This window comes from Dipteris shenzhenensis, chromosome 8, assembly GCF_047967505.1.
Source record: "Dipteris shenzhenensis isolate YYH24624 ecotype China chromosome 8, Dip_SZ_1.0, whole genome shotgun sequence".
NCBI classification, from domain to species: domain Eukaryota; kingdom Viridiplantae; phylum Streptophyta; class Polypodiopsida; order Gleicheniales; family Dipteridaceae; genus Dipteris; species Dipteris shenzhenensis.
The window spans coordinates 10,635,134-10,650,537 of record NC_141603.1 but is presented as its reverse complement, the minus strand read 5'-3'; the positions used below and the strand labels follow the sequence as shown (position 1 = coordinate 10,650,537).

The window sequence follows — 15,404 nt, the reverse complement described above, 5'->3', positions numbered from 1 at the left end:
ACGGTGCATATAAAAGCTTGAAATATGGAGACGGCAGTAGTAGCTGCTTAGCAATGCCAAGATTTCCAAAGGAGAGGAGACGTTGAAGGAGTGCATTTTTTGAGAAACCTCCCATAATGCCAAAAAGAGAAAAGGAAGGATAATTGAGGTGCCTATGCTCTGGTGCCAGACCCTTGCCAACATGTAGCTTGGTGGTGTGTGTATAGTTGGCATTTTAGAAGATCTGTATGAGAGCAACCACTACCTCTTGGCACTTACATATAGAGAGCGACTCCTAAAGATGACCTAGAGAGAGTGGCCTAGTGGGCATTGTACAAAGTTGTATGTACCTACATACATATGTATGTATTTATGTATGTCTGTATGTATATGCACGCACGCATGCACATGCATGCACGCACGCACGCGTGCACGCACACACACACACACTTATATTCCTAACTTGATTAGCACACACATTCGGTTATGGGAGTAGGTGTTCAATGCCTTATTTTTCTTATGAGTTTTTACTATTTTACCATGCTTTTGGTCTAGCACCACATGCACTAACTTCATGATTTATGGGTGAATACCATGTCCTTGCGGGCATCTCTAACTTTATGTTTATAATCCTTGTGCACCTTCCTTGAGGACAAGGCCTCTTTCCTAGATCTTGGAATCGAGTGGAACTGTCTTTAGGAAATGTTAATTCTTTAACATGTGTAAAAATACACCCACCTAGGAGATCCTCTTTAGAGGATTGCATGTACCTAGGGATAGTATCATGGACACAAAAAGCCATTATGGCATTCTGGTCACTAGTATGTACTCCCTCGGTAACCCTATTGGCACTATTGTTGGGGAATCTAAATTCCAAATGGTACCCTAAAAGAAAAAATATGGCATGTCCATAGGACCACCCCACTGGTAATAGCATGCGTCCTTGAGGCATTTAATGATGGTAAGGAGTCCTACCCTTTGTACATTTCTTGACTTCAAGAAGGGGAGCATAATGCCAAATTTTGCAATAGATACAGAGCCCTATGAATGCAATGGGCCCTTGGTACCCCTTAGGATATTATAGGTTGGTAGCATGGTGCCATCAAAGGCACATTTACTATGTACTCTTTGATTTCCTTACCCTTACTTCTCTCTTTATCCACGATACTCACCCAGGCTTTTTTGCCCACTATGCTCCTTTTGCTCTTGATGGCTACCAAGAATCTGTTGTCTACTCCTCCTACTTGCTCATCCGCTGGCAACTCCTCTCTTATTCCTTCCCTTTATGCATAGGTCTCAAAATACATCTCATACGCTTCATGCCTCCTTGCATCCTGCCTAGCTCCTTGTTGACATCTTCAAGATAAGTTGATATCCGTGGCACTCCCTCCAACGAGTTGAGGCTGTCCTTGGCTCCGCCTCAAATCTTACAAGCCTTCATATCCCCTTTCCCTCTCTGATCTTGCCTCCTTCATCCCCTTTCTTTCCAATATTCGGATGAGCTACTTCATGGTACGTTTGCTCTTATGATCCTTCATCTCCTCCGGTCCTTCAATACCTTTGGACGAGGTTCTCACAACAAGTGGCGATGGAATTGCCTGGCGCCAATCCAATGCATATACACATGGAGTCGCCTCTCAGGGTAGCCAATCCCTCCTTGGACAGCCAGGTGATGCTACTCACAAGGTCAGAATTGCAGCCAGCCATGATCATTCACTACCTTAATCTTTTGGCTTGTAATGTATATTATCTGCAAATGGCGGAGCATTTTGTGGAGTCGGCTCTGGTTGTCAATGCACAGCTTTTATACTTTGCCTGGTTCATATGACAGATTACCTTATTATCTGAATTAGCATCTTTTTGATTTATCACGGAAATCACCCGTCAGGAATAGCTAGGTCACACGATTATACAATGATCCCCTTAAACAAACAAATCATATGCGTGATATAGTCTACCTCTTATCTAGCTCAATGGCTTTTCTAGATGGGTTACACGAAGAATTCCTTTATGTGCATGTTGATGAAGTTTTCTGCAGGATTTGTGGATTCCGTTGGACTCTTTCCCTACTCTGTATTGTCGGGCTCTAGGTTTGTCTTGAGAAGGTGTGCTGCAGACTGAGCGAGTTCCGTAGAGGTTGGACCTTGGCTGTCTTCTAGGGCAGCGAGGTGTTGTGATCATCATCTTCTGGAGCAGCCATTCACAAGTAGTTTGGAGCAGTGGAACATGCTGTCTCAGAGATCTAGAAGTGCTTGACATCTAGTAGGAAAACCTTTTGGTATAATAATTGTATCCTGTCCTACTTTGTGGACGGACGGAAATATAAAGCGTTGCTTCTATATTTGTCTCTGACCATTGTCTATTTACTGGCTTGCACATCTATGCATATTAAGTAAAGAAGTTTGTGATTCCACACCCCACACCACACCATGTGAGCTCTTGGGAAATTCTATCATCCTTCCATTGTAGTCTGTGCGTACCCTCTGTTGGGTAATTTCTAACAACATGGTGCCAAAGGCACCTTTATTATGTGACAGACCAGAAGTACTATGATTATAGTCCTCATGAGCTTTCCATTGATGCCTACCTCTCTTCAGAGTGTTGTCTAGATGCTCCATTCTCGTTGCTTCCTCTCCCCTTGACTATGGGTTCATCGATGGACCACTACTCTTTGTTTTCCTTACCCTTATTTCTCTCTTTGTCCACGATACTCACCCAACAAGCTCACTGTTGCAATACCCTTGCAAGCTTTCTCCTCTTCCGAGCCTTCACTTCCTCTTCCCCCTTACGTAGTTGAGGCTTTTTTGCATAGTTACTAGGGAACGTGAACGGCAACGGAACGTCGACCCCCTAGGGAATGGGAACGCCCAAATCCTAGGGAACGTGAATGGGAAGGGAACGCCATGTCACCATACCCATAAACAAACATACTATTCTATACATTAGAAAGCTTAAACTTAGAATCCAAGACTCAAAAACGTTGCAATTGCTTTTGGAGTAAGGACTCAAGACTCAGGACATAAAGTCAATACTGAATCTTATAGATGAATCATGATTCATGCATAATCATTGATAATAGAATCTAGATTAATCATTGTAGCTTGCCAATGGCATACAAAAGCAAAGTCCATAAAGGACAAGGCACAAGCATATGAGATTATCTTGAGTCTTAGAATCTTGAATGATACAAGAAAAGGAGAGTGAGACCTCCTACTACTAAGGCTCCTAGAACTTAAAAAACTAGCTGCTACATGCATGATCCACTCAACACTGTCAACATCAATGATCGATCTAAATCTGCAGCATTGTGGTTGCTGCCCTCTTCATCCTCTTTATCATCTCCATCATCTAGATGATCTGCATGTAGGGAATGGCTTAGGGAACGTTCCCTAGACATTCCCAAGGGATGTGGAACGTTCCATACCCGTTCCATAGACCAGACGTTCCTCAGACGTTCTCTTCAAGCTCAGTGAAGAGAACACCGTTCCAACGTTCTATAGCTATGGAACGGCGTTACCTGGCAACTATGCTTTTTTTTCCACTATGCTCCTTTTGCTCTTGATGGCTACCAAGAATCTGTTGTCTACTCCTCCTACTTGCTCATCCGCTGGCCACTCCTCTCTTATTCCTTCCCTTTATGCATAGGTCTCAAAATAAGTTGTTTCCTTTCTCATCTCATACACTTCATGCCTCCTTGCATCCTGCCTAGCTCCTTGTTGACATCTTCATGATAAGTTGATATCTGTGGCACTCCTTCAAACAAGTGAGGCTGTCCTTGGCTCTGCCTCAAATCTTACAAGCGTTCATATCCCCTTTCCCTCTCTGATCTTTCCTCCTTCTCCCCTTTCTTTCCAATATTCGGATGAGCTACTTCATGGTACGTTTGCTCTTATGAGCCTTCATCTCCTCCGGTCCTTCAATACCTTTGGATGAGGTTCTCACAACAAGTGGTGATGGAATTGCCTGACGCCAATCCAATGCAAATACACATGGAGTCGCCTCTCAAGGTAGCCAATCCCTCCTTGGACAGCCAGGTGATGCTACTCACAAGGTTAGAATTGCAGCCAGCCATGATCATTCACTACCTTAGTCTTTTGGCTTGTAATGTATATTATCTGCAAATGGCGCAGCATTGTGATGAGCTTGGAGCAGCAGCACGAGGAAGAAAAGAAAGAAGACCAGTGGCCTCCGTTTATGGCCCTTATTGCCAAATGCTGCAGCAGCAGCTTATTTTTAACTCCATGGCTGCCATAGAGCTAGTCATGAGACTTTTCGTAAGTTACTTCAACTTTCTTTCTTTTTGCCCAACATTTCTTATGTGCTCTTATGGGCTTCTCTTTTCTCCCCACAAGCTGCATTTTCTCTTCCCAAAGTAGTTGCCCTTTTCTTTTTCTCCCCCATGAGCTCTCCAAACTGGTCACTCCATTTCTAAGTATTTATCATTGCTTGTATGTGTCTTATGCCAATTATATTAATTTACCAAGCTCTCAGTGAGCTAATCTTGCTTCCCCATGGTTGTGCTGTCTTTCTCACAACTTGCTATGTTTTGTGCTTGTTCATGAGTTGCTCATCCTTTAGGCTACCTGGTATGTTTGTTGCTGAGGCTGACACCTCCTTTATGGTTAAACCAAGTTGCCTATAGCCTTGCTCCAACTGCACAAAGCTCTCGATTTGTCCATAGTACTGTCTTCAAGGCTGCAACCCCTCATTTACTCCCTGGGTCACGTGGAACTTCTACAGGGTTGCACACCTGCACAAGCTGGCCATATTTCTCCTAAATTATCCATCTTTGCATTTGTGAACTAATACATAGACTACCCTATGATGCATCTAGCCTCATGGTCCCTCTACATGCTGCCCATGGCTTGTTACCCACCACAGAGTTTGGATCCACCAGTTGCCTTCTAGATATGCATTATTTTCTTTCCAAGACTGTCTTTTTTTGTTGGACTCTCCATATCAAACCTCAAGAGCTGCCTAAACATTTTTGTTACCTTCTTTGCTTCTAGTATAACTGCAGGTTGCCCAAGAGCTCTCCCATGCTCCCAATGCAGGCTTCCTGGGGCTGTATGATTGCTCTTTTAACAATGGGCTCAAATCATTAGGGGAACTTTCTACTATAAATTCTGTGCATAGGCTGCTCATAATCTGCTCGCAAGTGTGGTAAAAGCTTCCCCTTTTTATTCATTTCCTACTCTTTAAAGTTGGTTACACGTCCCTATCTTCGACAGGCTGCCCATTAAGTGCCCAAGCTTGTAGCTTGGCTAACCCACAATTCTCCTCCAACGGCAATCTATTATGCCCAAGCTCTTACGAACTGCTGGAAAGACGCTGTCAGGATGCTAAGAGGCTGCCCATGTTTTTTGTAACTTTTTTTATTAAAAGAAGGGAGCCGCTTCACAAACCCTGCACTAAGGCTTTTTTCCCAAAACCATCCGTAGGCTCTCTTCATATGTTGCATGCCCTGTTCATGGCAACCCTCTCTATTTGCTTATGGCTACTTGGAAGCGAATTCTTTCCCCACTTGTTCTTTCCTTTTGTGTTCTGCAGGTTACTCTTCCCTTTCTCCTATGACTCATGGCTGCCCTATGTGCTCTCTGATGCTCCACTAGCATACAGGCCAACTTGGTGGGCGAGCCACTTGGCAAATAGATGAAGGCATGCAGGGGGCATGTCCCATAGCATTTTCCCTCTATTTGAGGGTTGGATAGGGCAAAGCTAGTTTCTAGAGTGGTTGGCCATTAGGGCAGGATAGTTGGCCATTTCCAGAAGGGAATGTTGTGCTTTTGATGAAGTTCTCTGCCTCATTCAAGCTGTATCCTGCATATCCAAGAAGATCAACCATGCAAATAAAATGATGTGGACTTTGTGTTATGCCATTCCCATACAACCAACATCAACAAAAAAAATTCAATATTATTTTCTAATCTATGGTTACGGCTACCATTTATTTGCAAACGTTTATCTTCAAACGCACTCTGTGAGAAGGAGGTACTCCCATGATCAAAATAGCTGCCGTAAATAACCTATTGCAAAAAGAACATCAGTGAGAACCACATGCTTTTCTAGGTATTCAGTTATGAAAGCGGATTATAGAAAACCAGCCCTTGTAACAGCAATAGCCTATCTAGTAATCAGATTCTTAATTTCAGCTTCCTTGACAAGGTCTCCAACTAGTCTAGGCTTTTGTGATCGTTTGCATGAGCGAGAGTTTAAGCAAACTGTTATTAAAGATACAACCACTCTAGTTCCTTTGCACGTTGAAAAAGGCATGTGTGTACCGTGAATGATCTAGCATTATGTTGGCAACATCTCACATGATACGACGTCACCCTCTTCTAGAGCGGGCCAAAAATGTTCGCCGTCCCTTTCCACAAGCAGCGTACATCGAAAGGCTATAATATGGAGACCTTCTCGACAGAGAAGGCAATGCATAGGAGGCTTTTCAAGAATCATCGTAAACTTTAAAAAAATTGCAGAACCTTTGTTCGTTTCCTGCCCTAGGATCACCTTCCACTTGCCATTTATTGGGTCATAAAGCTTGGAACAAATCACGCCATCATTGTCCTTATAGTAGCAATAAAGTCCTTCCTTTGTCTGCACATAGTTGTGATGTTGCCTTTTCGGAGGGAGCCCTTCATTGTTTACTTGCCACTGATCAAGCTCAAAATCATAACATTCGGAATACGATGGGTGGGCGTTGATGCCATCCAGATAACCTCCCAGTACAAAGAGCTTACCTCGCAAAACACAAGTGATTGGGCTGCTCGTGGTGCGTATCATACCTTTCCTCCTCGTGCATTGGTGCGTATCATGCTTTTCCTCCTCCTCCATTTGTTAGCCATAGGGCAGTACGCAAAAATGTCTTGCAAGGTAGGTCTAGACAATCCAGCCCGGCCTCCAGCTACCACGAGATTTAACACAGTAGAGGCCCTTCCAAAAACTTAGGCTGAAAAATATCGCTTGGGCTTGGGAATCGGAGGAACGCTGAGGCGTTTTCCTGTTTCAACGTCAATAGCTAGCCATGGTTTCTACGTAGAACCATGGTTTTGATAAACTCAGTTGGGATTGGATAAGAAAGGCTTCCACTGTTTAGAGAGACAGCGAAGAGAGAAAAGCTTGGCTCGGGGAAGTCTGGCAAGGCAAAGGATGGCGAGGTCATGAGGTAGGCCGGGTAGCAGCTGAGCTGATGGGAAGTCAAGGTGGGAGGGAGAAGCATGGCGAGGCATTTTGACCCTGCGCTGAGGCATGGTTGCTAGCTCCCAAGAAGAGTGAGATGGATACAAGGAGACCAATGCGTGATAACAGTCCTGAGATTGTAATCCGTCAAGAAAGCTGCCTCTTGGAAGCTATCTAAACTAGAATGCTTGGCCAGTTGCTAACTATATGGGCCATCTGCTAACTATATGGGCTATTGTAAGTACCTAATAATAGGTCACTTGCCCTAAGGGCTTCCAACATCTTTGCAAGATTTTAGAGTTTCATAAAACGCTCGAGTTTCATAAAACGCTCTGGTGATGGCCAAGTAATTAGGGGCACATGGTTGTTATCGCAGTTTTCGGCACATGATCACATAGAGATGCACGCTCCTAAGAATCCCATGTGGTAGCTTTTCATTCGCTATCCGTTGCTTGCTTGAGGCTGCTTGCCTGCCTGTGCAGACGCATATGTTGAGTCAGGCATCAACACACCTTCCAGTAGCTTTCTGATAGGCTTTTTGTAGCCACGTCAGCTTGAAGCATGTCATGTGGCCAAGGTGAGAAAGGAAAACGCTCTGGCTACCTTTTTAGTTCACGTCTCTTTTTGGCCTACCTTGTGTTGAGATGGGAAAATTAAAATGCCTTTCCTATGGAGAGTTGGTCGAATGCGTATCATTTTTGCTCGAGACCAACACAATAAGCCTGTACTTGTGACCATCAAAGATTGCCCCACGACCAGCATTGATCATTGAATATGAGGTTGTTTGAGCTTCGTTTGCGGTCTCTTTGCCATACACAAACAAAGTTGAAGGAACAGCAGATTGTACTTGCAACGACGATATATGTTTGTGTGAACCCAGCCCATCCATTATGTGTTTGATGTCGGATAAGACATTCTCTGAGAAACATGCCGAACCATCAAGCCCCGCTACTCCGTAGATCACTGTTTCTCGAGCATTTGAAGGCGAAAAGGCGCGAGGATTTTTTGTAAAAATTTTGGTGAAACTGAGACGTATGTTTTGGATAGCATGCGCTGGCAAACACAAGTGAGGGAGGCTTCCTCTTACTAGACAATTCTTAGCAGAAAGAATGAGCAAGACGAGCACAGATCCGCCGAGCCAGAGAGCTAAAATGGAGTCACCCTTTTGTCCAGCAGGACTGAATTTATGCGGAAAGAAAGAATGAAATGGGAAAGCGGCCGGGATGGTCTAAAGAGAAGGAAAGAAGAAGGATTGGGTTGTGCGAGACGCAGCAATAGATAGAGCGGTGTGGTTGCTGCGAAGAACGAAGTGATGAAGCGTTGAAGGTGGGCATGCAATGATTGATATGTCGAGTCAGGCATCAATACACCTTCTGGTAGCTTTCCGATAGGATTTTTGTAGCCACGTCAACTTGAACTTGTATTCACGTCAACTTGAACTCGTATTCACGTCAAAGATTTCCGATAGGATTTTTAGGCAGGTAGCATTGTGAAATGAAATGAAAATCTTGCTTCTCCTTGAGCCACGTGTCATGATTTCAAAATGATTTAAAATTTAGTTCTAAATATCAATAAGAAGATTCCAACATAACTGTCCCATGGCGCGTGCAAATCTGTCGATCTCGTGCTTACAGTGCAGATCTTTCCTCACTCCATATTCTTCATTTTCTCAATCTCGTGGCTTGTACAGGTCTTTCCTCTGTATTATTCATTTTTTGTTCTAGTTTTCATGGCTATGGTGTCGTCGTCTTCTTCTTCTTCTCTGCCTCTATCCAAAGCCTTGATGTTGGAGCCTGCCCCTCCCCTCCTCATCTCCCTCGTAAAACGCTCCCCTCTTCTTCCCTTCCCCTCGCCTTGATCGCCGAAGAATGCCCCCCATCCCCTTGTTGCCTCATTTCCCTTCATCTTCTTCATTTTCTTCAACAAACAAGCTCGTTTCTTTTTCTATAGCACATATATGCATTTCTGCCTTAGCCAACCTTCCTCCTTAGCTATGGATACAGCTTCATGTACACATCAGTTTTGGTGTCCTTCCACCATCTCTCTTGACCTTTTCTTTGCTACATTCCTTCCCGCAGCTTCCATTCTATCATTTGCCTTCGCTATGGCGCCCTGCTACCTCCTTCTTGCCTGCCACACTCTCCTCCTTCCCTTTCCAGTAGTTCCTGTGTGCATTGCCTGGACCCATGCAACTCGAAATGTGGGGATCGTCCCAGTTTCGGAGGATAGCAACAGCGCAAGAAACATGCAAGAAAAAGGAGGAGGAAGAGGAGGAGGAAGACAACGAGGAGGAGGAAGAGGAGCTGGAAGATGAGCAAGAGGAAGAGAAGCTGGTTCCGGATGATAGATCGTGCCTTCCATCATTCAAAATTTTAGCGCACAGCAATGGCATCTTCTCTGCGTTCAAGAGCCTGTAGTAGTGTAGGTGCGATGATTTACTTCACGGGCGAGGTCTCTGATTCAATTCCAAGATGGCCCCCTTTCTCCCTGCACCAGCATCTTCCCCTTTTTCTATGCTTTTACTTCAGATCATAGCCAGAATTCAATTATCAAAGCCAAGGTCAGCTTACAACTTGCAGTACCATATGAATCAAAATTAATCGAACAGCTATCTTATCTTTATAACGGGCTTGTTTGTGTTTGCCTACTGTGTTCCAGAGAAGAGCTCTTGGAGTACCAAGCTGCAATTGATAAGCTGGAAACTGTCTACAATATGGTGGAGAACAGATTTACCTCTGTAATCTGAAATAGAAGAGTTAATGGCAGTGAGCCTTTTCCAAAGGCTGAAGCCCTGGAGAAATTCCCTCACCACAAGGTTAGCTAATAAAGCCTTGCTTTGTAGTTTTATGTCTAAATTGTGCTTCCCATCTTGGGCATCATCTGCCTTATGCTCTTAAGGATAAAACATGAAACAAGAAACCACATCACATAGTTGCACATAGAGCTTCGTTCAGAATTTGAGCCCCACCTACAAGGGAGAGCTAGATGTACTGCAGCCTGCAGTATGTGACCTCGATATTTCTCCAGCTGGTGCTAACTGCAAGAGGGATGTCCAGATCCAACTGAAAGCCCGGGAATCTTTGTTTAGAACCTCTAGGGACCCAGTGCAAGCTCAAACAAGCACCAGGAGTATCTTCCTGTGAGCTTGTAAAGAATCATTTGCTCTTCTGCCATTGAACTTTCCCTCCTGAAGCCAAGCGGTGAAGATCTTTTACATCCTTCAAATAATTTCCAAAATAGAGCTTTATCACACCATGAATCAAACACAGAATATTCCAGTCCTGGACAAATGTTGTCTGCAAGCAGCAGCATGGATGTATCGCATGAGAGGATTCAGTCGTAGTGCAAGGGATTTTGCAAGAAAACAGGCTATTCAAAGAAGATTGCATGTGCGCCTCCTCCATTGGACCTCCACCTCCACCTCCCTCCTAAGAGCTTCACACATTACAAAGACTGTTTCTTTCTGTGTGTTGTGTGTGCATGTGTGTGGGTGAGAGAGAGAGAGAGAGAGAGAATCTCATATGAAATGAGGTGCCTGATGTAATTTTTCTGGTTTTTCTCTTGGGGGCAGGAAACTTTCAAGAATATAATGGACAGTAAGTTGCATGGATCTCTTAGTTCTATGTCAGTGCTTAACAGTACTAGGGTTCAATTTCGCCAATTTTAGGTGCTTTGAAAGTCATATGTTTGATGTTTACAATGCTGCTTGTTCAGATTTGGGTTTGGTGTATCCAAAAATGTTTGATGTGGCTGTACCTGCCAACATGGTTTGCGGTATCCACGAAGTGTCATAGACTGCCCAAGCTTGACATTACAAAAATGCAACTAGATAATGTGTCTTGAAATTTTGTTTATGGCTTGAAGGCTTGTGGCAGCATCAGACCCATAGATAAGAGCCAAACATACATGCTGAGATTGCAAGATGGTGGATAGCGGTCAGCAAGCCAGCCCATAGTCTTAGCCCTCACCCCTTCCCTCTAATCGATCCCACACTCATAGAGAAGGCAGTAAAGGACAGCCGCAAGGACTGAGGATCAAGAGACCTACTCTAGCCATTAGAAGTACCTCATGGTACTAGGGAAGGTTGAGGCTATAGCAGCAGCAGGCTTGCAGCAAAAGCATAAGTAGCAGCAGCAGTAGGCGTCAGCAATTGTGTAGAGATTATCTTGTGAGCTTAATTGTGCGCACCTATTTGATCTTACTTTCTCTTGCAGCACTCTACTTCTGTGCTGTACTAGCCTAAACTGTCCTTGTTCCCTACTCATCTACTCACAGTTCTCTTCCCCCTCTTTTCACCTCCACACTCTTCTTCTATTTTCCTATGGTTGAATGCACAAAGAAGCTGCAGCCAACATGCCTCCACTTGAAGAGCCAAGAGGGTGGAATGCACTGCTAGGGGAATATGCCCTTCATAATGATTATGAGCCATGAATGGTAGATAAGATGCTGGTGCTGATATGTGGCAGCATGCAAATGGTATAGAAGAGCTTAGATGGTTGAGCCTTTGATGTTGTTGTGGGGATAGCCCTTGTCAATATGTATAACAAATGTGGGAGCTTGGAAGATTCTAAGGTTGTGTTTGCAAGGATCCCACTGTAGGATAATGCCATGATTGGAGTGTCTATTCAGAATGGGCATGCCAAAGAGGCCCTTCAACTGTCTAATCAAATGCATTGTGCAACTCTGATGTGAGAGTCTCCTTACAGTTCCACCCCTCTGCACTTAAATGTCCCACTTCCCTTCCCTTTGGTCTCCATTGTGCCACCCTTTTATGCTGGAGTTGCATACGTGTCATGACTGTGAGAGAATAGATCAAGTCTATAGCCCACTGAAGCTCACTAGAGAGCATGCAAGCTGACAGAGATTGAAGGTGTTAAGAAGAGGTAGAAAACATTTTGGAGGACACAAGGGTCCACATCAATACATCACCCTAATGTTTACACCAAGATGTCATTTTTATATTAACAGAGGCCATTGTTGTGAAATACAAGGAGAATTGGGAAGAAAATTAGGGAGCTTAATGCAAGCAGAATTGGAAAGCAATGTAGGGAGCAAAACATAGGAAGAATGAAGGAGAATTGGGAAGTGATGTAGGGAGCAAAAAGAGAATTGTGAAGCAATGTAGGGAGCAAAACGTAGGCCGGCTGCGCAAGAAAATTGAAGAAACAAAAACAAAAACAAAAGCAAAGAGAGAGAGAGAGAGAGAGAGAGAGAGAGAGAGAGAGAGAGAATACAAGAGTGAAGGTCAGTGAAACCCTAGGAGAAGAAGTGAGGCTGCCACATGGGCAGAACATGGAGTTAGAAGAAGAGCAGCTCTATGCTGCATCTAAGGAGTCATGCGTGCTAACACATGTGCTGCAAACCAAGGCAGCCATGGGCTAGATGAGCTAAGCATAAGGGGTGGAGTGCCTTTGCAAAAAGGCACAAATAGACAAGCAGTGTGGGCATGTCAGTTGGGTGGGTGAACTTGCTGTCCTGCCTGCATTGTGGGGTGCTGACAGAAGATCAATTCTCCAGTTTATTGAAATCAAAGCGATGCCTTTCCCTCATTTGTATAAAGGGAAGCTTAGGCACCTTGTGGTCCCATTAGGCATCCATAGTGACCCAACACTCATCCAAGAGCAAGTGTGTAGCCCACCGAAGCTCACTCGAGAGCACACAGGTTGACAAAAGATTGAAGGTGTTAAGAGGAAGTAGGAGACAACATTTTGGAGGACACAAGGGTCCAAAATGCAAATGAAAGGGACCTTGTTATGGTCAATGCTTTCAGCCTGCATTTGACCAAATAGTTGTAAAGCCTCCTCATTGTGCCCTTCCTAGAGACAAGTTGTGATCATGGTATTCCATGAGACCTGAGCAAATTTTGCAGCAAGTGAAGCGCACGGAATCACGAGCAGATCAAAGCTATTTGAGCAGCAAAGCTTATGCAGCGATTTTAATACTCCAGGAATACTTTGTTACATAGACAAACGTCGAGATGTATGGGAGCATGTGCAAAGCGAGGAGATTGTTCACCATAATGCCTTATCACAATGGTCTCCTAGATTGCCATAATTGTGGCTTTTGACCACAATGGGCATTGCTTGCAGGCATTAGATAGCTTCCATCAAAGGACAGCAAGTTGATCAAGGTTACAACAACCATTGCTTTCTGGTTGTCCACAGGGAGCAGTCTGGAGATGAGATTGCAGGCCAATTCACCCTTGCAGCCATAGCCAAACATGAAGGGGAAGTACATGCTTGATGGCCAATTCACCCTTGCCGTCATAGCCAAACATGAAGGGGAAGTACATGTTGCAAGAGACGAGCTAGGAGATATTAATATGTATGATGTCAAACTCATCATGTCTAGGTTAGTATCTATTGAGCTGTTATCAATCGAAGTAGGCAACTTTCAATAGCTTGCTGGCCATGCATGGAGGAGCTACAAATCAAAAACATATTCATAGATCAATAACCATTTTTAAGGACTAAGGAAAAGGATTGCAGTTGTGTGATTAAAGACCCATTTCCAAACCATTAGTCAGACAATGGTGCCATCATGGGCTACACATTGCCTCTATCTATGAGAGGAATCAGATTTCTAAACGGGGAAAGAGAGGAGAGCAATGGACTATGGATCTTTTACTATAGGACATCCCCATACATGCCCTGGATGCTGTGCAAGTCTGCAGACTTGCTTGCTACTTTCTGTCCTGGAATAGACATCTCTGCTTTGCTGCCCTTGTACCTCCCAACATACCCTGGGTGTTGCAGTCTACTTGCAAACTTCTGACATGAACCTGATAGCTTTGCGTTGATGTCTTTCACTGCCCCAAGGTACTCCTATAAAGTTGCAGTCATCTGCCAGTCTTTTGTGCGAGAGGAATGAGGAGGATGATTTCAGTTGTGCGATTAAGGATCCATTTCTAAAACCATTAGTCAGAAAATGGTGCCATCATAGGCTACACACTGCCTCTCTCTATGACAGGAATCACATTTTTAAACGGGGGAAGAGAGGAGAGAAGAACAGTTGTAGGGCTTCCTTGTTGAACCCGTTCTAAGCAGATGCTGAAATTATGGTATTCCATGAGACCACATTCCACACAAGCATCACTGCAAACACAGCCCTGAATCATGTAGACTCCCACATTTCCCATACATATTGACAAGGGCTGTCCCCACAACAATATCAAATTCCAATTTACAGCCAACAAAACTAGCATGTAAGTGCCCGCCTTCTTCCAAGGCTTTTTCTTTGGTACTCACATCCAAAATGCAAATGAAAGTGACCTTCTTATGGTCAATGCTTTCACCCTACATTTGACCAAATAGTTGTAAAGCCTCCTCGTTGTGCTTTTCCTGGAGACAAGCTGTGATCATTGCATTCCACGAGATCGCATCTTGTAGTGCAATCTTTGCAAAAAAAAACCATTGAATCGTGTAGACACACTGCTATCATGGCATTCCAGGAGGATGCATTCCGAAGTGGCATCTATGCAAACACAGCCCTTGAATCATCCATGCTACTGCACTTAACATACATATTGACAAGAGCTGTCACCACCACCAAATTTGACTACCATCTGTTGCCAACAATAAGAGCATATATCTCTGGACCTTTCTCTAAGGCTGCTACACTAGCACATGCATCTAATACACAAGTAAAAGCTATCTTGTTTTTCTAGACTTGTATTTGAATTTCTTCAAACAATTGTAAATCTTCTTAGCCAAAAATCATTTTGGGCTTACGTTGCGATCATAATACTCCTCTTTTGCAAGCTAAAAACCATACAAAGTCAACGTACCATATAGCTCAATGCACATATACCTAGAAGAAGAACCACCCAAGATGTTGATATGGCATGTTAGCCATTTTAACACTAATACATAAATGAAAATTGCTATATACTAAATACAAAGTTCTATATCCCAAACTCAAATTGCTACATGCTATATGCAAAATACTATGTGCAAAATACAAAATCATACATTCCTAAATGCAAAGTACCATGTGCAAAATGCAAAGTGTTGTGTTCTATATCCCAAACTCAAATTGTTCATGCTATATGCAAAATACTAAGTGCAAAATGCAAAATGATATGAATCCAAGGAAGGGCACGTTTCTTGGTCTTATAATTTTTGGAGAGGAAATGTGCCGACTCTCCTCCCACACGAATGTGTGGTTAAGTTTATTTGTTTATGTGTTGGATACAAAGTCCTATGTGCTAAATGCAAAAATGCTAGTTACTCAATGCTATATGCTAT

The 15,404-nt window shown here is 43.7% G+C and overlaps 1 long non-coding RNA gene across 4 annotated transcripts; it reads left to right on the top strand.

Annotated features, from left to right (window-relative positions):
• The first annotated feature begins 8,637 nt into the window (after positions 1-8,637).
• On the top strand, positions 8,638-10,966 carry LOC147899092 (uncharacterized). Of its 4 annotated transcripts, none has more exons than XR_015541456.1 (4): positions 8,638-9,718; positions 9,822-9,973; positions 10,730-10,754; positions 10,873-10,966. It is a non-coding gene; the product is annotated as an uncharacterized LOC147899092 (long non-coding RNA). The 4 variants fall into 4 exon arrangements; XR_015541454.1 differs by having other exon boundaries at positions 9,817-9,973; XR_015541457.1 differs by lacking the exon at positions 10,730-10,754 and having other exon boundaries at positions 8,638-9,973; positions 10,873-10,944.
• Positions 10,967-15,404: the final 4,438 nt, after the last annotated feature.